The 22,125-nt window shown below is 36.3% G+C and overlaps 1 protein-coding gene across 11 annotated transcripts in view; it reads right to left on the bottom strand.

Moving 5' to 3' along the window:
- KHDRBS2 (KH RNA binding domain containing, signal transduction associated 2) overlaps window positions 1-22,125 on the bottom strand; it is a 702,022-nt gene that overhangs the window by 31,199 nt on the left and 648,698 nt on the right. For 4 of the 11 annotated variants that reach the window (XR_011388992.1, XR_011388991.1, XR_011388995.1 and 1 more), the window contains exons 11-15: window positions 16,211-16,340; window positions 11,890-12,943; window positions 6,298-6,377; window positions 4,230-4,258; window positions 3,147-3,233 (exon numbers count right to left, since the gene is read on the bottom strand). The gene's annotated coding sequence lies outside the window, so the exon portion shown is untranslated. Of the gene's footprint in view, window positions 1-1,629; window positions 1,669-3,146; window positions 3,312-4,229; window positions 4,259-6,297; window positions 6,378-11,889; window positions 12,944-15,857; window positions 16,341-22,125 lie in introns of those variants that run through there. The other 7 variants (XR_011388994.1, XR_011388993.1, XR_011389000.1 and 4 more) reach the window with 6 other exon arrangements.

The following is a 22,125-nucleotide window of genomic DNA, read 5'->3' as shown; positions in this document are numbered from 1 at the left end:
GTGTTTTATCCATTTCAAAGTGATTTGATGTGCTTTCACTTAACAAATCTTTAGAAAACCTGTGGAGGTCGAATATGGGCTTCTAAAAGATATAAAAGCTCAAAAAGGAAAATAACACTGAAATTAGGCAAAGTCTTTTAGAAGACTGTAAAAAGTTGTATAGTCTCATATCCCGTTGATATAAATAGGATATATTTAAGGTAACACCTTCAGCACTTCAGGCACTTTTTAAAGTGTATCACTTATACTAATTCCGTTAGTCATCAAAACAAAACTGTGGGGTAGTAGTATTGCATTCTCATTGTGAGGATGAGCGGCGAAGGCATAGTTACCTTCCATTAACTGATAGCTTATAACAGATTTCAGCCTTGACAGTCTAACAAAATACATTGTTTCTTAAGCACTGTATTCTTCAAATATTTACTCAGCCTGAGACATCCCTAATTATTGTGGCATACAATTATATTGCGTCCTTTTCTCTAGAATGTGCATGTAACTCAGTGGTGTGCTGGTAAACTGGCTCACTGGCTCTCTGAAAAAGGAAAAGCAATAAGCTCTGCTTCTCACATTGCCCAAATTCCATGGTATAAACAGACTCACTAAAGTTCTCACCTAGTTGAGATTCAGATTTCATAAGCTTGTGTGTGCCAGCCCCAGCACACCACTGACTGAATACCAGTGACTACTGTGCTAGAGATGACAATTGCACCATTCGACGTGATGATCCACACTTAAACATCCTTAACATGTTAATTCATTTTATTGGCAGGTTTTTTTGTGTATACCACTGTGAATTAAACTATGTCAGACATGTCCCTGTTCAATCATTGCTTATCAAGAATTATGGGATTATTTATTTAGGTATGTTTTACCCTGATGCTAATCAGGCTTGTCTGGAGTGAGGCAATCAGCTCCTTGAGAGGGAGGCTCAACAGCCAGCCACTCATTAGTGGACGAGTAGATATATTCCTTAAACTAGACGTTCTCAAGACTTCAGTTCCCTAGGTTATTTTGCAGCCAATATGATTACTGCTGTTTCCACTTAGCAATGTGGAAGTCTTGAGGCTTGATCTCGTTATGAATTCCATGCATCTATTACAAGATGCATGGACTCAAGAGTTCACCGACAGCTCCTTTAAGGTAGCATGTCACATCAACTAACCACAAGCAATCAATGGAGGTGAGCAACCAGGACTTCTCCAGGTAGCACTTGAGCTTGCAAGCATCCCATACTGATAGAACAGTTTCTGCTCCAGCTCCGTCTTCTTGATCTTACCTGCTGCTTCCCTGATACCAGTTAAGTGCCTGTCTTGATTATCAAAGCTGTTTCACACTCAAAATGTTTTACAAGTCCATAACTAGGCACTGTATGATGCCTCCCACTTCCTCCCTTACTATCCAAATCCTACACACATCTATGCATGGTACCAAAGCTTTTATTTTTTAAAAGATTTATTTATTTTAAAGGTAGAGTGAGAGAGAAAAGAAGAGAGAGAGAGAAAGGTAGATATTCCATCTGCTGGTTCACTCCCTGAATGGCCGCACTGGCTGGAGCTGGGTCAGGTGGAAGCCAGGTGCCATGAGATTCATCCAGGTCTTCGACATGGGTCCAGGGGCCCAAGCACTTGGGCTGTTCTCTGCTGCCTTCCCAGGTGCACTACCAGGGAGCTGTATCAGAAGTGGAGCAGTCAGGAATCAAACCAACACCCATATGGGATGCTGGTGTCACAGGCAGCATCTTTACTTGCTATGCCACAATGTCACCCTCCATTAAAAAAAAAAAAAAGGAAACAACCTTTATTTTATTTAGTTATCAAAGCTTTCAGTCATCAGCACACCATACCCTTTTCCAATCCGTGTCATGCTTTCTTTTTATTCTTTCTTCTTCCTATTATTTTCCCCTATGAAGCTCTAAAAGTAAATTCTATGAAACTCTAAAAGTAACGCCTTATTTGTTCAACGAACGTTTACTGTACACATCATAGTTACGAATCCCTCTGCTTAGGAGCTCAGAATCTGAATTTGAATGAAATGTGGATCCTCCCCTTTGGTAGTTTATAGTCCAAATTGCATTTATTAGGTAGGATTAAAGTCTTCTCAAAAGTACTATAAAATTATACTCAAGGATAAACCTCTGACATCTTTTTCTGCAATAATAACAAAAGCTAAGGCAACTTGACTTGACTGGTCCTGGGGATACATGATGCAGCATAAGATAAAGATTGTGATCCTTTTGACCAAAGCTTCCTTTAAAGTTCTAATAACAACCCAAAGGAAAGCAATGACGAAACAGCTTGGTCTCACACAAAAAGGGAGAGGGTGGTCAGCAGAGAGAGTTTTGGGAAGCTCTGGGAAGCTCCGGAAGCCTCACTCCTGGTCTGGCAGCGGTTTGGAGGCTTTGCTGCTCCCTGTGGAGGGACTGTTCTGAGAACAGGGATTTATCAGCTGTTAGGGAACTGCTGCGGAAGAACTCCCCTGTTAAGATGCCTGCGGCTCATTTGTTCCCTTTCCCACTCCCCTCCCTTCCACCTTTGTTTCCTTCCCTTCAATTATTTTTTCCTTAGAAACAAAAAGTCTAAACTCTCACCCTTACAAGCTAATGATTCTGAAAGTCTTTACCAGCCCATTGGTTCCAGATCAAGAAACAAATAAATGAACAAACAAATCTTCAAAGCTAAATACTTGATCTGTTGAACAGAGGGCATTGAAATCTGCATCCCAAGCAAGGTGGACTGAATAAACCAATTAAATCCAGATACCTTATGGATTCAGCAAATAATTATTGTGCATATTCTGGACACTATCCCTGTAAGATCTCAGGATCTAAATTTGAATAAAAACATGGATCCTGCCCTTTGGTAATTTGAAGTCTAAATTGCATTTATGGGTGGGGATTAAATTTCTTATTATGGGTACTAGTACAAAGTTATAATAACATACTAACTTTTAGGATTTTTAACCTGATTTTCATGTAGCCATATCAAAGTTATATTTAACATAGATATTTTAGAAAATAACACTTCCATGTATTCTTAGAAGTTTTATTATATATTCCATACAAATATAATTAGGAATCTGAAATGCAGAGAAAAACTCCAAAGACAAGATTTTATTTGAAATTACAAAGAAAAATATGTTTCACTTACCTTTGTCCATATCTGACATTGATTGAAATCTCATCCCTTCTAGGAAATCATTTTTAATTTTCTGGTTCAATTAACTTCTTTTTCAGTCTGCAAAATTGACATGTTAATACGTTCTATATGTATTTTAATCCACTGGTTGTTATCCATAGGGCACATGAGAGTCACCTGCGGAGTTTTAAAAATACAAATTTCTAGGATCCAACTGCAGAAATTTATTTTGTCAATGCAGATAGGGTCCTGGCATCTAAGTTTTTAAAAGATACTATACATGACATTGATATGAGTGCCTTGTTCAGAATCACTCTTTAAATTCTACTATATAAGTTGGTGTTTTATAATTTTATAATATGGAATCCATATTTGTGCACTTATATTCTTGTATCATCAATGTAATTGTAATTATCTTTTGGGTATAGGCACAAATTTACAATTAACTTGTTCTCTGCAGCACACCAAACTTACTTTGCCTTAGTAAGAATTTCCACATATTTTGTTTGAAAAAAATGACAAGGAATTTCCTTTCAGTGACCCCTAAATAATAGTATTATAACTGTTTTTGAATACTTATTTATTTATCTTTTTTGAGAGACTGGATAACTGTTTTTGAATACTTATTTATTTATCTTTTTTGAGAGACTGGCAAACAGAGACAGAGAGAGAGAGAGAACCTTCCATCTGCTGGTTCATTTCCCAGATGCTTACAGCAGACAGCTTTGAGCTGTGAACTAGGAAATCCAGGTCTCCCACATGGGTGTAAAGAGCACAATAACCTGAGCCATCATCTGTTTCTCCCAGGGCATGCATTAGCACAAAGCTGGAATCAGGAATGGAGCTGGGAGTTGAACACAGGCACTTCTGTATGGGATGCCAGTGTTTCAATTGGTATCTTAACTGCTATGCCAAATGCCTATGTGACATGTGTTTTTATAGCCATATTCTTTATACAGTGGTGAAACAAATTTGAGTATCAGTGAGTATTATGGATTATCTATTTAATATTGATTTTCACAAAAATTTCTAAATTAGGATAATCTACAATTTCAGAGAAGGATGCTCTCTGTAGCATAGTGGAGTTGAACTTACATTGATCAAATCCAAATTCTCTTCTTGACCTATGAAAAGGAGAAAACAAAAGGTTAGCAAGTATATAAAGTATATCCCCTTATTGAGCACTCAATACAAAACAAACAATATAAATAAGAGAGTTAGGGGAGTCTCTTTTACTCCACAAAATTTTCCTTTGCAGTCAGATTCTATATCTTATATTCTAATAATTAGTTACTCGCAACAACATTTGGCATAGAATTTCAGAGTTGGATAGGGCTACTGAAATGATTCAATTCCATAATCTTCATTTTAAACTTGTGGACCAATTTAGGGCTAATGGCTAAAGCAATTCATATACATTCATGGTGTTCAAATATTTTTACTCATAAGTATTTAAAGGGTCAGTAGCATAACACAAGAAAAGTCCCAGTACAGTTCCATGCATAAATCAGTCATGCAATAAATTATAGTTCTCATTAGTAGAATAATATTAACATTATGAATTGCAGCATAGCTGATTTTTAGTTCAGAACAATTCTTTTTTCCTGTCTCTTAAAACATAGTTATAAATACACATAATTATATAGGTAAGAATAATAAAAAAATTGTTGGTAATATTGTAGTGTATTAAATAAAAGGAAGCTAATTATATTGATCAGCAAATAAGAAAACAGTTTCCTGTGTCATAGAGTATGCAGTTACAGAATCAGACCTTTGTCTGGATCATGTTTGCTTATTCAGAATAGGCTATGCCATTCCACCAGCAGAGACAATAAAATACCTACCTCAGTGGGTTATTATGAAGAACTGATTATATGTGAAATCATCTCAAAGTCTATGACAAATAGTAAACTTTCAATATGGGTTATTTATTATTATTTATAAACAGTTACCACTACCTGTTACCCAAGGACAAATGTGAGAGTGAAAAGTAGTGCTAGCAATAATTATATTGGCTCAACAGGTGTAAACCAGGATACACAGTCACTCTATCTATGATAAGCTTTGTGGTCAAAAGCCGTCTCTGAAGAGTGTGTTATGTCCTGTAGGAGATTTTACATGGAACTCTTTGGGAAGAGGTTAAGTACAGATCAGATTTAAGAGGGGCACAAAAATAAGGTACTGTCTTCTTTAAAACTCTTCTGAGACAACACAGAAGGAGGCATGGTGTTTCTATAGATCTTATAACTTCCTTCACATATATGCTAAGGTCTTTGTGAAGGTTGGTTCCTGAGAAATGCACTTTGATTTAAAAATTATTTAAGTACTTTTAAAGCAAAAAGAGATTCTGAAACATATTTCACCATTTCCTGTCTCATGGAACACACATATGCCATGTTATATTCATTATTCTCTTTAAGTACAGGATTTATAAAGAAGAAAATAGAAGCTTCCTTCTGAATCATCTACACATTTAGCCATACATTTCTATCTCCTTTTGTTTTAGAACAAATTATAATTTCAAGAGAGCAAAAAAAAAAAAAAAATCATGGTCCCTTTTTATTGTGTTCTGTTCCATTGTGCTCCATTCCATCCCATTTTGTTCTACAAACATTTAAAGCCCAAATATATACTAGTTCTGTCAGAAAAAAAAAAAAAAAAACAAAAACAAAAACAAAAAACTGAACATCTCAAATACAGAAAGGTGCTATTTGGAAGGATGTCTACAATAACTCTTTAGACAAAGTCTCTATAAAGATCCATCACGTATGGTAGACAACATTTCTTCCTCCCAGGAATTTTCTATCTCCCACCCTATTATCAGAAGTGATATGAACATTCATCATATTCTTGAAACAACATATATTTCCTTATTGTTTGGTTTTTGGTTTTGGTATTTGGTTTAGGAATTTATAACTTAAAATTCTAGTCATCCCAGACATACAAATCATTTGCACATTACTGCTATGCTAGAGCAATGTACAGTACAATCAAAAAAATTTCTCATTTGTTTACATTAATTTAATGTCCCGCTTAGCTTCCATCTGAAACAAACAGCTGCTTCAATGATTAAACATTTATGTTAGTGTCCATAATGAGGTATCTGTACCTGTCTTGTCAACAGAATTCAAAATTGAAATCACAAATGCACAAAGGGACTTACCTCCATTGTTAGAAACATTGAGCCTCCAGACAACCACGTTCAAATTTATTCCAACTTGTTTTTCTATCGTACATCTTCACCTAGGTGCAGATGAGCAGAACAACTTTAAAGGGTTAGATCATCATACATATAGGCACCTAGTAGGCATTCTTATTTGGGATATCAATTTGCCTCATGGCAAATTCAGCAATAGAAGTTGTCAGATATTTTCTGAACAAAATAAGTTATCCAACTTTTTGTAGGTAATTGCTTTTTCTATTTTGTTTCAGAAAAATAGTTTAAGCAGCACTCTAGTTATGATTGGTATCTCCTGAGGAAGCTTTTTTATGAGATTGAATGAAGTTATAAAGACAACCATTAGTCATTGCCATTAGCATAAGGCACATGACAACATTTATAAGCAGATAAGACATGGCAATAAAAATATGACTTCCTATGACTTGGGCAAGCTTCTGACTACAGCTGACTGCTGATTTGTAAAGTGAAACTGGTCTAAGTGTGGTAGTATAATATTTAATGACATGTGCATCATAAGGCCTAATTGTTTTTCACCACAGGGTACAAAGCTTTATGTCCTCTATCAACCAAAACCAAACAGTCATACTGCTTAATGGCTGTTCAATTAATGTTTATGTGCTACTTTTATACTCTGAATTATTTGATGAATAAACTCTAAGTCATTTGAGAACTAAGTTTAATGGAACCTCAACTATTATTAAAAATTCCCGTGATTCTTGTAGAATCTAACGCTATCAGCTAGGGAACACAGAGCATGCATCTCTATTCAGAAGATCTATTGTCTGTATGAATTAAAGGACAATCTAACATTTGCAATGAAATGATCTATGCAACTTGAGGCTTTCACTCTGAAATGGAAAATCATAATAGGGTTGACTAGGTAAGAGCAACTCAGGGGTGAAGGAAAGCTTGTTTTATTATGCCAGAAAGGCTCAGTGTTTTAAATTTGTAACACCACACCTATTGATACTCCCACTTTTCTTCTATAAAACATAGCCTTTTAAAGCATAGTTGGCTGAAAATGTTAATTCAATACACTTCCTTTCGGTAGAATTTTTATAAAATCATTGAAAACATATTCTAATCAAAAGATTGCCACTTTAAATTTGCGAAAAAAATGATTTCTGACTTTTGAAATTATTTGAATTTAGCAGCTTTATATTCATCTGCTGTTTCCCATTCTAATATAAGAGCCCTGATTCTCCAACAGTGGGGAAATTATTTAATTATATTCCTTAGGATCCTAAATTAGTTGGGTATCATTAGACAGTAGAGAAAGTAAAAGATATGAGGAAAACAGAACATGTTTTCTTTTGAAAATTAAGGATCCTTTCATACCATGCAAGTCATTTATAAATACACATATTTTAATAGAACTGTGGCCATCCTCTTCTTCCCTTTCTGGAATTTAACATATCAATATGAATTTCATAAAGAAAGACAAATGAGATGCGAATTTGAGAATTTAAGAAATGTCAAATGTTCTTGACAATGTTCCACTAAGAATACAATAGCAAAATGACAGTTATCTTCTACTTGGTTGGGTAAAGTTTATAATCAACTACTTTTGATTCTAAGGTAATGAGTCTTTCATTTTTTACGTCATTTTGCATATCTTAAAAACTTTTAAAACGTATGTAGTTGAATCGACGGGGATTTGATTAGTTTTGTACAACAGTTTCATTGTTTGTAATAAATAAAGGGAGCTCAATGTTTTAAGAGTACATCAAGAAATATTTAACTAACAAATTGATTTTTTTAAGATGCATTTATTTTATTTGAAAGGCAGAATTACAGAGAGGCAGAGGCAGAGAGAGAGAGAGAGAGAGATATCTTCCATCTGCTGGTTCACTCTCCAGATGGCTGCAACAGCTGAAGCTGCGCCAATCCAAAGCCAGGAGCCAGGAGCTTCTTCCAGGTCTCCCACATGGGTGCAGGGGCCCAAGGACTTGGGCCATCTTCTATGGCTTTCCCAGGCCATAGCAGAGAGCTAGATCAGAAGTGGAGCAGCCAGGACTCCAACTGGTGTCCATATGGGATGCTGGCACTACAGACAGTGGCTTTACCTGCTGTACCACAGTGCCAGCCCCCTGGTTTTTATTATAATTTTTAAATATGTCACTGTTTCATATTAAGAAAAGTTTATTTTAACCTCTCTGGATATGCTTTTTCTAATTCTACATTTGTTAGCTAATAATTCTAATTCACGGGGCAGGCATTGTGGCTGAGTGGGTTAAAGTACCATGCAGGATGCTGGCATTCCATATCAGAGTGCTGGTTTGAGTCCCAGCTGCTCTGCTTCTGATCCAGCTTGGATGTTTGTTTCATCTGATTCAGCTCTGGCCTTTGCAGCCATCTGAGCGGTGAACCAGCAGATGGAAGATCTGTGTCTCTGTCACTTTGCCTCCCAAATAATTAAAAAATGCTTAAAAATTTTAATTAGAAATAGAATTACTACTACTGAGCCAGTAACAGGAGACATAAAAATTTGAATATAATAGATAGAAATTTCATAGGTAAATTGAAAAGGAATTAAGTAGTAAATCTTTAAAATTCAATGTAGTATGTTGCCTGTTATTTTATATTCAATTTTTATATGCCAAAATTTAAGTAGTGGGCTGGCACTGTGGCATAGCGGGTAAAGCTACCACCTGTAGTGCCAGTATCCCATATGGTCACCTGTTTGAGTCCTGGCAGCTCCACTTCCGATCCATCTCTCTGCTATGGCCTGGGAAAGCAATGGGAGACCTGGAAGAAGCTCTAGGCTCCTGTCTTTGGATTGGGGCCATTTGGGAAGTGAACCAATATATGAAAGACATCTCTCCCTCTCCTGCCTCTGCCTCTGCCTCTCTGTGACTCTGACGTCCAAATAAATAAATCTTTTAAAAAATTAAAGTATGACAGCGCTGAGGCACAGAAGGTTAACGCCCTGGCCTGAAGCGCCGGCATCCCATATGGGTGCCAGTTTGAGACCTGGCTGCTCCACTTCTGATCAAGCTCTCTGCTATGGCCTGGGAAGGCAGTGGAGGATGGCCATAGTTCTTGGGCCCCTGCACCTATGTGGGAGACCTAGAAGAAGCGCCTGGCTCCTGGCTTCGGATTGGTGCAGCTCCGGCCGTTGGGGCCAATTGGAGAGTGAACCAGTGGATGCAAGACCTCTCTCTGTCTCTCTCTCTGCCTCTCCTCTCTCTGTGTAACTCTGACTTTCAAATAAAAGAAATCTTTTTTTTTTTTTGACAGGCACTAATGTGTGACATGCTAAATATTTCATGAAAATCAATTTTTGCATCATTAAATATGTCAACTATTTTCAGAATACGTAATACAAAAATATTTTCCAAATACTTCACACTGTTTACATATGTAAACAATTACATACAATATTGATGAATGAAGATCCAATGGAAATACTTGTTTTTCTTAATTGTACTTTTAAAACAAAATAGACTTTTATTTAAAAATTATATCAAGTATTCTAAAATGTAATATTCCACTTGGCAGTTAATATTTTATGTTCAACTTCTTCATCCATATCATTTGTCTGTTCGTTGTGGTTTTCATTTTTTTCATCACATTTTTTGTGCATATTAGATGAGTTTGAACATAACACCTCTGGTTTCTTCTACCCTAGTGTGACAATGCCTTCTGAAGAGCTCGCTGCTACCTATAAAGTGTTTTTCTCCTTGTATTACTAAAACACGAAAATATTGTGTCTTCAAATGGAATAAACTATGAAGAGTTTTACTCTAACTGAAGAAAGTAAAAACCCACTTATATTCCTAGTTAGCTGAAAGTTTATTACACCTGAGTGCTGATCTGCTATGGAAGGAAGTTTTTGGAATGTGTCATAAAAGGAGGCCCTATCCTGGACTTGATGCTGCTCTCTAATTTCTGTGTTCTGTTTACTTCCTTTCTGGGTAGCTCACTTGAATTAGCAAACAGGCAAGTGACTATCAGACACTCCTGTATGCTATGGTTTGGTCTACCCAAATAATGGTTCAATGTCATCAGTAGGGTGAGGGCAACAGCACAACCCTAGCGCTATGGAGAAGAACAGCTTTACTGAGTTCTCTGTATTTCATACACAACAAAATAATTGTGGTTAATTGTGGTGAGACTCAGAAATCTGCTATAAACTTAATTAAATTATTTAAATCACTATGTAGCATTAAATATGAATAAAAAATGCTGGGTGGAAACTGTGGTATTGAATAAAGTTATAAATATATTTATTTACACAAAAGAGAGAGAGAGAGAGAGAAAGGTCTTCCCTCCATTGGTTCACCCCCCAAATGGCTGCTACGGCCGGCACCTGCACTGATTCAAATCCAGGAGCCAGGTGCCTCCTCCTGGTCTCCCATGCGGGTGCAGGGACCCAAGCACTTGGGCCATCCTCCACTGCCTTCCTGGGCCACAGCAGAGAGCTGGACTGGAAGAGGAGCAACTGAGACAGAATCCAGTGCCCCAACCGGGACTAGAACCCTGGGGTGCCTGCGCTGTAGGTGGAGGATTAGCCTAGTGAGCTGTGGCACTGGCCTAATAAAATAAATCTTTAAAAAAATTAAAGTAGAAGAAAACACTTAGGAAATAGACTACCGGGAATAAACTTGGGTGTTTTTATGTTTATATGAAATAAATTTCTTATTAAATATAACCAGAATTGAGAAATATTTAATACTTTGTTAACATTTTTCTATTAATGCAAATATAAGGGTATATTTTTAAATATAAGAGGAATTGCATCACTTGTAAGTAATGCTTACATAGTCCACAAAATCAAAGTGGAAGAGACAGTTGACAATTTGTTGGCTGATTTTGTATGTGTTCTATTTTGGATAGATGATCAGTTTCCATCCTCTCTCCTCCTTTCTTTTTTTATTTTAAAATTTGCTGTGCTAAAGTAGAAGAAAAAAACCTCCAAATATGACTAATAAATAAAATTTGAGGCTGGCTAAATATAAGCTGTGGAAAGAAACAGAAAATTTATATAAATAATGTTCCATCAAAATCTGAAGTAAAGTAATATTCATATTCTTAAGTTCTGGTAAAATCAGAATATCTATACCTGGAATTAAAGATATTATAAATCAATATTCTATATAAAATGCTTAATTTTTGTTTTTTGTTTTAAAGGTTTATTTATTTATTTGAGAGGTAGAGTTGAGAGAGAGAGAGAGAGAGAGATATCTCCCATCTGCTTGTTCACTCCCCAAATGGCTGTAACTACCAGACCTGAGCCAGGTCAAAGCCAGGGGCCAGGAGGTTCTTCTGGGGCTCCCACATGGGTTCAGGGCCCCAAGCAGTTGGGCCGTCTCCATTGCTTTCCCAGCATATTAGGAGAGAGCTGGGTTGGAAGTGGAGCAGTGTGGTGGAATGAGAAGGTCATGCCAAGATGGCCACTGGCAAATAAGTGTCAGTTACTCAGGCATGGCCTCGAAACCCACCTGGCAACAGAGCCTGCCTGGCAATAGGCTGTGATTGGTTAGGGCATAAATCGCCCCTTGACTAGATTGGCTGCCTTGACTATTTAAGCTGCTGTACCAACTGAAATAAATGAGTCTGCAGGCTGCTCACCTCTGACCTGCTTTCATCCGACTCCTGGTGTCTGGGTGGTGACTCTGCGTCTCTTGCCTCCATTGCACTCCTCCTTTCGGAACAAATCCACAGCAACAGAGCAGCCAGGACTCAAACTGGTGCCCATATGGGATGCCTGCATTTCATGCATCATCTTAACCTGTTACACCATGACACTGGTCCCATTGCTTTAATTTTTAATCATAAAAATTATTCATAGATTATTTTTCACCCTAATAATTCGATTTTGAAATTTAATTCCATCATAATATATAGTCACTAACCAAGTAACAGATTTTGCCTGGTCCTCAAATTTTGTTTTGCTATATGTAAACATAATTACACTTACAAATATATAAAATAAATACATAGTAGATAATAATGTGGTAAGTTGCATAATATATTTTGATGTTATCTATATTATGATTAAGTTAAACTTTTAATTTCAAAAAAAAATTTTGAAAGAGAAATTGATAGAAAGGGAGCTCCCATTTTCTGGTTCACTCCCTACCTGCTCAGAAAAAGCTGGGACTAGGCAGGGTCAAAGTCAGTAACTGGGAATACAGTCACTCCTCCCACTTAGGTGGAAGGAGCCCAACTACTTGAGCTGTCATCTCTGCCTCCCAGGATCTAGAATCAGGAACTGGAGCCCAGAATCGAATCAGATACTCTGATGTGGGAGCAGGCGTCTCGACCTCCAATCTAAATGCCTGCCCCAAAAGTCAACTAGTAAGTAACAAATAATTGAGAACTCGATGGCACATCCTACTTTGTAAGTCTGTAAAACTGAATGCAACTGAGTGCATTAGTATCATCATTAGGATTATTTTGAAAAAATAAACTTTTACTGCTAGACACTGAAGTCTTCTTAGATAATATTAGATAAGTCTCATTATAATATATATGGGATCTTTAAAAATTCATGGAAAATACTTATAAAAAACATGCATAGATTTCAAAAGTATTTTGCACCAAAGTAAGCTTATCTTCATTCCATTTTCATGAACTTTTTGAAGTCTTCTCATATCTTCACATTTCTAAGAACAAATTCGGCCTCAAAAGAGAAGGAAACAATTTCAAATTAGATATTTTCCAGGCATCATTAAAAGTAATTTATCTTTTTAAGTAAATTTATACAGTAGAAACACTGTGTAGCATGTTAATCTTATTGTTGCTATGGACACTGTCATTCTTTATTTAGACTGTGTTTTTAGAACCTTAATTAAAATTAAGTGTCACCTCTTCATAATACAAACGTGCTTTCTCTGACCTCAGCAGAGATCAGACAATAGAAACAGAAATCTATGAGGTCTTGAGCACACTAGACCTTGAAGTTTATAGCAGAATGGAGCTACCTAACCACAGGAGTAAAAATTCAGGACCTGGAAATTGAATAAATCTAAGACTCTCAGATATGCTAGTTTTATGTTGAAAAAAGTGTTATGACGTTTTCCACACAATGTAATACAGCAAGTTAATTGTAAAACAGTAAAATATGTTTTAATTTGCTGTGAATTGCTTCAACAGTAGGTTTGTGACAAATAGGAATTTCTAGGTTTCTGCAATGTTCTTTAGTAATAACATTAGACAGAGAGAAATTGGACCAAATAGCAGAATCCTTCCAGATGACTACACTCTTATGAAAGAAGCTCAAAATCTCTAGACTGCTATGTGAAATTGTTTAGTAAATTAAGTTAAAATCAACCATTGATCTGTTTAATTTAGACACAAATCTTCTGGGATGTTTTCTCAAAAGCAGAGTTCTTGGTTTAAAATTAGGAAGTTGTTTTGAAGTTTTCTAATTTTTGCAGAACAAATCAAAAATCAGACTTTAAAACATGCAGGGCATTTAAGAGTTTCAATTATCCAATTAGCATAAAGTTGCTTTTTTTAAAAAAGTTTTTTAATATATATACAGAACTTAAGTATTTACAGGACTAATATATGTATTTTAAAAAAATGACCAAAGTTATGCCAGCTTGTATTCCGTGATAGATTGTAGCATGGCAGATAAAAGCCACTGCCTGTAACATCGGCATCCCATGTGGGTGCCGGTTTGTGTTCTGGCTGCTCCACTTCCGATCCAGCTCTCTACTAATGTACCTAGGAAAGCAGTGGAAGATGATCCAAAGTACTTGGGCCCCTGTACCCATGTGGGAAACCAGAAGAAGCTCCTGGCTCCTGGGTTCAGATCTAGCTATTATACCATTTGGGGAGTGAATCAGAGGGTGGAAGACCTCACTCTCTCTCTCTCTGTCTCTCCCTCTCTCTGTAACTCTGTCTTTGAAATAAATTAAAGAAATTTTTAAAATTTGAAAATAAATAAATAAATATCCATGATTAAGGATTTGAGTAAATGTTTACATTTAGAAAGAAAAAAAAACACATACTTTTGTTTGGAATGTTCTTTATTAAAGTATGTTTAATAATTACAGCACATGAAGAGTTTCCCTTTCATGAACTTTTTTTTTAAAGATTTATTTATTTTTTTATTTGAGAGGCAGAGTTACAGAGAGGGAGATAGAGAGAGAGAGATCTTCCATCTGCTGGTTCTCTCCTTATGGGCTGCAACAGCTCCATGGCCTGGAGGCAGGAGCTTCTTCCAGGTCTCCCACATGGGTGCAGGGGCTCCATCACTTGGACCATCTTCCACTGCTCTCCCAGGCTGTGAGCAGGGAGCTGGATTGGAAATGGAGCAGCCAGGACTCAAACCAGCACCCAAATGGGATGCCAGTGCTGTAGGCAGAGGCTTAACCTACTACGCCACAGCACTGGCCCCTATGTTTCATTTGACCTTAATTGTTCATTCGTTCACCACTGGATAGTATCACTGACAGAAATGAGGAAGTTAATTGTCTTAAAGAGCATAATGGGTCTCAAAATTTTGTGCATCAAAAAAACCTTAATTATTTTAAAACTCATTTATTTATTGGTTTAAAAGAGCAGAACAGTGAGAGAAGACACACACACACACACAAACACCACACACACACACACAAACACACACACAAAGAATCTTCCATCTACTGGTTCACTTTCCAAATAGCCACAGTGGTCATGGCCGGTCCAAGCCGAAGCCAGGAGTCAGGAACTCCATGCTGGTCTCGTCTCCCATTTGTGTGTCAAGGACTCAAGTATCTGGACCATCTTCAGCTGCTTTCCCAGGCATGTTAGCAGGGAGCTGGGACGTGAATGGAGTCTCTGATGTGCTGGTGTTGTAAGTGGTGTCTTAATCTGCTGTGCCACATCTCTGGCCCCAGTAAACTTTTCCCAAGAGGTCTCCATTTTCTGCTGTTAGACCAATAGAGTCTGTCCTTTCCCCAAATCCTTGGTCATCATTAAGCCAAGGTGCTGCACTTGATGCTATTTTTCCTTAAGTGACAACCAGCAATGTATTTAGCTTAGCAGACTGTTTGGCATCCACTTACTGTTGTTCAGCTTTGAATTGTGGATGAAACCACTCTCTTTGAGCCTATTTTATGTAATCACAGTGTCATTTTCGGATCTAAAGCATGTATTTGAGTGACAGATCGAAATGGTAGAATTAGTGATGATAGATATGTAGAATCAGTGAAACATTTATAAATATCTAAATACCTTAGAGTTAAATACCAAGAGAATTACTTAATGGTCCTTTCCTATGTCTGAGGGATCAAATCAACTTAAAACAAATTTTACTTACCACTAATCAATCTTTGATAGTCTGTTAGATATTTTCTAATAACCTGAATATAGCAAATATACAATAAAGTCTCATAGAGAACTTTTAATTCTTCTAACAGTTTATTATAGCTTATAATATATAATATGCCACACTTTTAGGAATTATAAGGTGAAGAAATGTATCTCTCAAACAATGATATGATTATAAAGCAGTGTGATAAAAGTAAACAAAGTATCTTGGGATTCATATATGTAACTGGTTTTTTTTTTTTTTTTTTTTTTTTTTTTTTTTTTTTTTTTTAGTTATCTCTTTTGAAAGCCCAAATTTGAATTAACATACCTGTGGGAAGCTAGTGCAAAATTTTGTTCTTTATTCAACACTGGACCCAGAAAATTTCCAAAGTGATTAAAAGAAAAAGAAAATTTTGCTAGTGTGAGTGTAGAGAAAATGCTGTGGTCTGAGTTTAATTGTGCTGAGATAGACACAGAAGTTGCATATGTATTACTATTAGTAGTACAATGCTCTGTATTTGCTGTGAAACAAAACCTTATTTTAAAGTTCTGAAGTTGCATTTCATGATGTTACACAATAGAAATTTATAGAGTTTTTAAAATTCTCAGGACATTGTATCTTTTTAAGGATCAATTGGTGGTCTACCTTTGGCTTTTCATGCTGTGACCTATTTCATCCCAGTACTTCTCTTGCACCACCAGTAGTCTTGCTATATTCCTTTTCTTTCCAAATACATTTCATTTCTTGTTTTCATGTTCATCTTCTTTTTAGTGTCCTATTATTAAATACAATAAAGCATGAAATATACAATAGTGTGTAATATCTGAAAGCACAAAAATAAGGGATGGAAAACTCCATTTTATTTTTGCTGTCAAACAGATTGGTATAAATCAACATAATATAGAGTGTTCTCTTTATATAAATAAGTAATCATGACTGTTTTTCTAGAAACATAATTTTCCAGTTTATTTTATTTTTTGATATCTTATTTTATTATTTGGCTATCTAACCTCCATGAAGAAATTCTATATTTAGAATCACAGAGCTTCTATACTGTTTATATAGTTGGACAAATAAATATAGTCAGGTATAGCATATGCATATCAGGGTTATAGTACAAGACTCAATATCTTTTTTCTGTATGTCAGCATCTTTTTAAAGTCTTCTATTGTGAAATAATTCAAATGAAAAAGTTGGAGGAATAAGAAATATTAACATGCTTTATGTACATTTGTTACTTAGTATTATATACTATTTGCTTTTTAAAAGAATTTGAATTGGTTTACAAATTTCGTGTATTTCAAATATACAGATTTAGAAACAGTTTACTTCCCACCCTCATCTCTCCCTCCTTCCTATGCTCCTAGCCTTCTTTCTCCTCTCTGTCCTATTCCCACTCTAAATTTACAAAGATCTATTTTCAGTTTACTTTATACTCATAAGATTAACCCTACACTAAGTAAAGTGTTCAACAAATAGTATGAAGGAAAAAAAAACACAATATCTTGATAAATATCAATTTAAATCATGCATAGTGTTAAGAAAATAAAGTAATTGTTAACCAAATCATTTAATACAATGATATATATTATGCACTCCATTAATATAAATACATTTTTCTTCACATTGCATTAAAAACAATTACATGAAATTAGTCAGTCTCATTTTCATGGTTAGCCCTATTTCTTTTTTTTTTTTTTTTTTTTTTTTTTTTTACAGGCAGAGTGCACAGTGAGAGAGAAACAGAGAGAAAGGTCTTCCTTTACCGTTGGTTCATCCCTCAATGGCCGCTGCGGCGGGTGCGCTGCAGCTGGTGCGCCGCGCTGATCCAAAGCCAGGAGCCAGGTGCTTCTCCTGGTCTCCCATGCGGGTGCAGGGCCCAAGCACCTGGGCCATCCTCCACTGCGCTCCCAGGCCACAGCAGAAAGCTGGACTGGAAAAGGAGGAACCAGGACTAGAACCCGCAACCATATGGGATGCCAGCGCTGCAGTTGGAGGATTAGCCCATTGAGCCACGGCGCCAGCCAGCCCTATTTCAATGTAAATAAATATTAAACAATAAGTTACTTTATATTTTTGAAATGGCAGCAGGAAAGTTTAAAGAAACAGTTTAAAATTTCAATATTACTCCATTATGAAGATTATTTTTAAGCAATTGGAATTTATAATCTTCCCTGTTTAAAAGGCATTTACAACTGTCTTCATTCCATTCACAGATTTTATGCACTGCTCTTAGTGAATTCCATAAATTAATTTATTCCTAATTTAAATTTTATATTTTGAAATAATTAGGGAATTTAGCAAAATTAGAGATGTTTGCTTACTTATTGCAACCCATTATACTCTTATTTTATAGAAGAGAGATCATGATGTTGTGATCAGTAGTTTAACAGTGTGTCATTTCTCTGTTTTCATTAAATGTTGATTAATATCTTTTGTTTTAATGAACATGTACTGGTTTCATAATTAACCCAAAAATGTTTCTCAATGTAGAGACTAGATTGAATATATTAGTCATTGCTTCCTTCTTCACAGCCATCAATTTTATTCCTGTCTGTCTGTCTGTCTCTCTCTCTCTCCCCTCACTTCCCCATGTCTTGTTGGGAAAGTTAAACAAGATATGGGGAAGGGGGGAGTCCAGTGGTATCAGAAAATTTGAAAAATGTCCTGATATCAAAACAGGCAGACTATGAAGTTCAAAGATAGGAAACGTGGCATATGTGTGTGAGTGTGGACAGAGAATGAGACAGAGAAGGGACCAAGTCACGCTGAGTGGCAAAGGTGACGGGAAACCTGTGTGTAATGGTAAGACTTGCCTCTAGAGAGGCTTCACAAAGAGAATGCAAGTGTCTAAAATTTCTCTCACTGTAACGTATGAAACACTGTTGCAGAGAGACTAAAATTGTTGTTCAGTAACCAGTTGCTGATTTAAAATGGTTCATTCTGTATTTTGTTGTGCATAGAAAGATAAGCAGCTGTTCTTGAGGCATCCAGTGGTGTGTGAGTAGGACAACTTCTCTGCTTTTTTTCTGTCTCATAATAAAATGGAAGAGACTGAAATGTAAAACAACATATCAAATAACTGGCCTTTTCTCCCTTACTCTAAGTAATCTTTTGGGTATCAATTAATATATTCTATATAAAGAGATTAGAAAATTAATCTTCATGTTGGATATGGGAGACTGGTGCCTGTTAGTCAAGAAAAACAGCGATTTTTATTATTGACTCAGATACTTAGGGAGAAACTACAATGTCCAGATAAATGTTACACATTATGCTGGCAACAGGAAATACTTTTTTAAAAAATTGCTTAACATGGAATGGTACCTTCTCTATGTTCTTAACACAGGACTGCATGGTATATACAAAGATATAAACTTGAAATAGACCCTTATTCTTTTAATCAGAGTTTTGACTTACGGATTGAAGAACACAAGCCTGAAATTGCTTTCATACTTACTTAATCATGTGTTTTTAAATGTCAAAACAGAAGTTAGATTATAAATGGATTCATTTGTTTTACAAAAGACTGTGGTCATGCTTTGTGAAATATGTCAGATTCTTTTATCTATATTTTTCTATGATGGGAGCAGAACTTTTGAAGAGAGATTAAAGTAGAGTTTCAAGTTAAATATTTTATCATAATGTTTTAAGTCACTGTTCATTACAGTGATAAAGAATGGAAATTATGTAAGAGTATCTGAGATATTAGATTTTCTTTCCAAATCAAACTTGGGCAAATTTTGAAATCCATATAGACTTTTGGAAAATGGTTGGGGTATCAAACTTTGGTTTAAATATAGCCTTTCCTACATCTTACTATCGTGACATTACTTCTGTAAAATGAGGTTAATTATACCTTTCTTGCATATGTTTTTTAAGGATTGCAGATACCTTTTATTAGTTTTTATGTGGAATTTCAGGTACATTTCCTGCATGTATGCTTAAAAAACAGAAGGTTCCACTAGTATTTTTATTATGAACATTAATGCTGTATCTTCATACCAAATGTAAATCATGTAATCAGTTTTTTTTTTCTTTATTTATTTGAAAGGAAGAGTTATAGACAGTGAGAAAGAGAGACAGAGAGAAAGGTCTTCCTTCCGTTGGGTCACCCCCCAAATGGCTGCTATGGCCAGTGCTGCGCCAGGAGCCAGGAGCTTCTTCCTGGTCTCCCATGCGGGTGCAGGGGCCCAAGCACTTGGGCCATCTTCCACTGCCTTCCCGGTCCACAGCAGAGAGCTGGACTGGAAGAGGAGCAACCTGCACTAGAACTGGTGCCCATATGGGATGCTGGCGCCACAGGCAGAGGATTAACCAAGTGAGCCACGGCACCGGCCATATCATGTAATCAGTTTTATAAAGTAAAATATAATTGGATATTTTCCATCATTTACTATATTTTTTTATTGTTTTCCACAGTTAAAAAAAATTTTCCACTGAACCATCAAAGTGGCAAATTGGCTAATATTCTGTTCCCGGCTTCTTGATTCTGAAACATGATACTGGATATGTATGCAACTCAGATTACAGATCCCTGCTTTTTATTCTCATTAAAAACAAAGTCTACACATTTCTTACATGAATGAACACACATACATATGCAGAGAGAGAGAATGCTGTAGAAAAGTTTTCATTTCTAAAGGACATATGTGATTTCCAAAATTCCAGCAAACATGAGTATACTACTAAGTGAAGAACTCAAAGAACAAGAATAATATTTTAATAATAAATTTCAAAAAATCATTTCCTTTGAAAGAATTGCTGAGAACTTGTCATATGTTATTAGGCCAACTTCATTTAAAAACTGCCAGTGCTTCAATTATTATTAAGCCTTTAATATACCAGAAGTTACCATCATTTAAATATTACAAATAAGACATAAAAGCACTATTTGATTTATTAAATAACATCAAATCAATTCTGTTTTAATCATACTTGAGTATAGTGAAACTTTTTGATGGACAAACATAGATAGGCATAAAAACTTTCTAACTTACTACTATTATTATTACTACTTTAAATACTTTTTTTTAGTGCCCAAGCTTATTCCTGTTTGTGTTTTATTGAGTTTACGGTCACAGTGTTATCTTAAAGAATGAATAAAGCATGCATACAGAATACTTCAAAATACACTTAAAATGGACTGTAATTTAAAAAGCTTAATCTGCCATGAGAGTTTGTATAGCTAGCAAAAGGTGGATAGCATAAGGTGGACGTGCCATTGTCTGGGGAGCCATCAGTTTAAGTTTCCTGGTACTGACAAAAGGGGCCATCCCATGTGCACGTGCTTCACTTAGGAACACTTGGTTTTTATTGATAGGACACTAATTTCGAGAAATTCTCATTCCCTGTTCATAGACAAACATACTATATTCATTTCTGATTATGTTAGGTGTCAAATTATGCTGTAAATGACTGTGCTGTGTATGTATAATTATGTCTTTCTATACATCAACTTGATTTCAGATTTAGATCCTCATTCTGTTAGGTGGATAAAAACAATTTTTCCCATTCTGTGTTTCCTGGACTGAATTTGAGTTCTGTGGGTTTTAATGTAAAGGAGCAGCTGGTTTCCTTACCTCTTCACGTTGCAGCTGCTGACCAATCTGCAGCCTGCTCAGCTCATCTTGTGGCTGTGCTGCTGCACCCTCCATGCCTTGCCGAAGAGGGTTTGTTTTTGTATGACTCTGCCACACCCGCTTCTTGCTTCCCAACATGGAGAAACAGGCAGCCACTTCCCGAAGGCACCTGACTCGCATAGGTGTGGGGAGCTCTGCTGAACTTGCTGCCTTCCAGGGGTCCCCTTGAGACCGTGTCCTCTTTGAGTTCCAAACTTGTGTGAGCCCCTTACAGAATAATTGGCATGGTGTACAGAACCCAAATTTAAAGGCCACACTAATATCTTACACTGATATTTTAAATGACTGATACCTCTTCTCAATCTGGACAGTCTTTCTTTCGTAGATGTACAGAGCATCACACTTAGTGATAACTGGGGCCTGTCTCGAACCTGCCTTTCCAGACTTCGTTTTTATTTTGTGTCTTCATGGAAATGGCCCACAAGGCTCACTGACCTATTGTTTTCCTCTCAAACTTCGCACTTTGCCAGCTCCGCAAATGCAGGCAGCAACTTCCTTTCTCCAGGACACACTCCCTTCCTCACTGGCGAGTTAACTAATTCCGTTTCAGTCCACTGTAATGGCTCTAATCCCTGCCAGAAGGAGCTGCAGACGCTTCCAGACCTCTTCCGGCACTTCTTCAGTGTCAGCGTGTGGATATTGTTGGAAAAAGAAAAAAAGAGAAGTAGACCCAGAACATGAAAACTTGGGTTTAAAACCCTATTTCCAACACCGTTCCAGGTCATTTCAGTTCTCCGTGGTTAGCCTGTGGACTCCGTAACTGTCCTTTGCCTTGTTTTCAGTCTGAGATTCTCGGTTAAGGTTTCTGAACTCTGCAGAGATCAAGTCTCAATTTGCAATAGTGCAGTATACTCAGTAAGATTTTGTTTTTGCCATTATGGAACGGCAGATGACAAAAAAAAAAGTATTGATCAATCC

The sequence above is a fragment of the Oryctolagus cuniculus genome, chromosome 5 (assembly GCF_964237555.1).
Source record: "Oryctolagus cuniculus chromosome 5, mOryCun1.1, whole genome shotgun sequence".
Taxonomy (NCBI): Eukaryota; Metazoa; Chordata; class Mammalia; order Lagomorpha; family Leporidae; genus Oryctolagus; species Oryctolagus cuniculus.
This window is presented reverse-complemented; position numbering and strand designations above follow the sequence as displayed.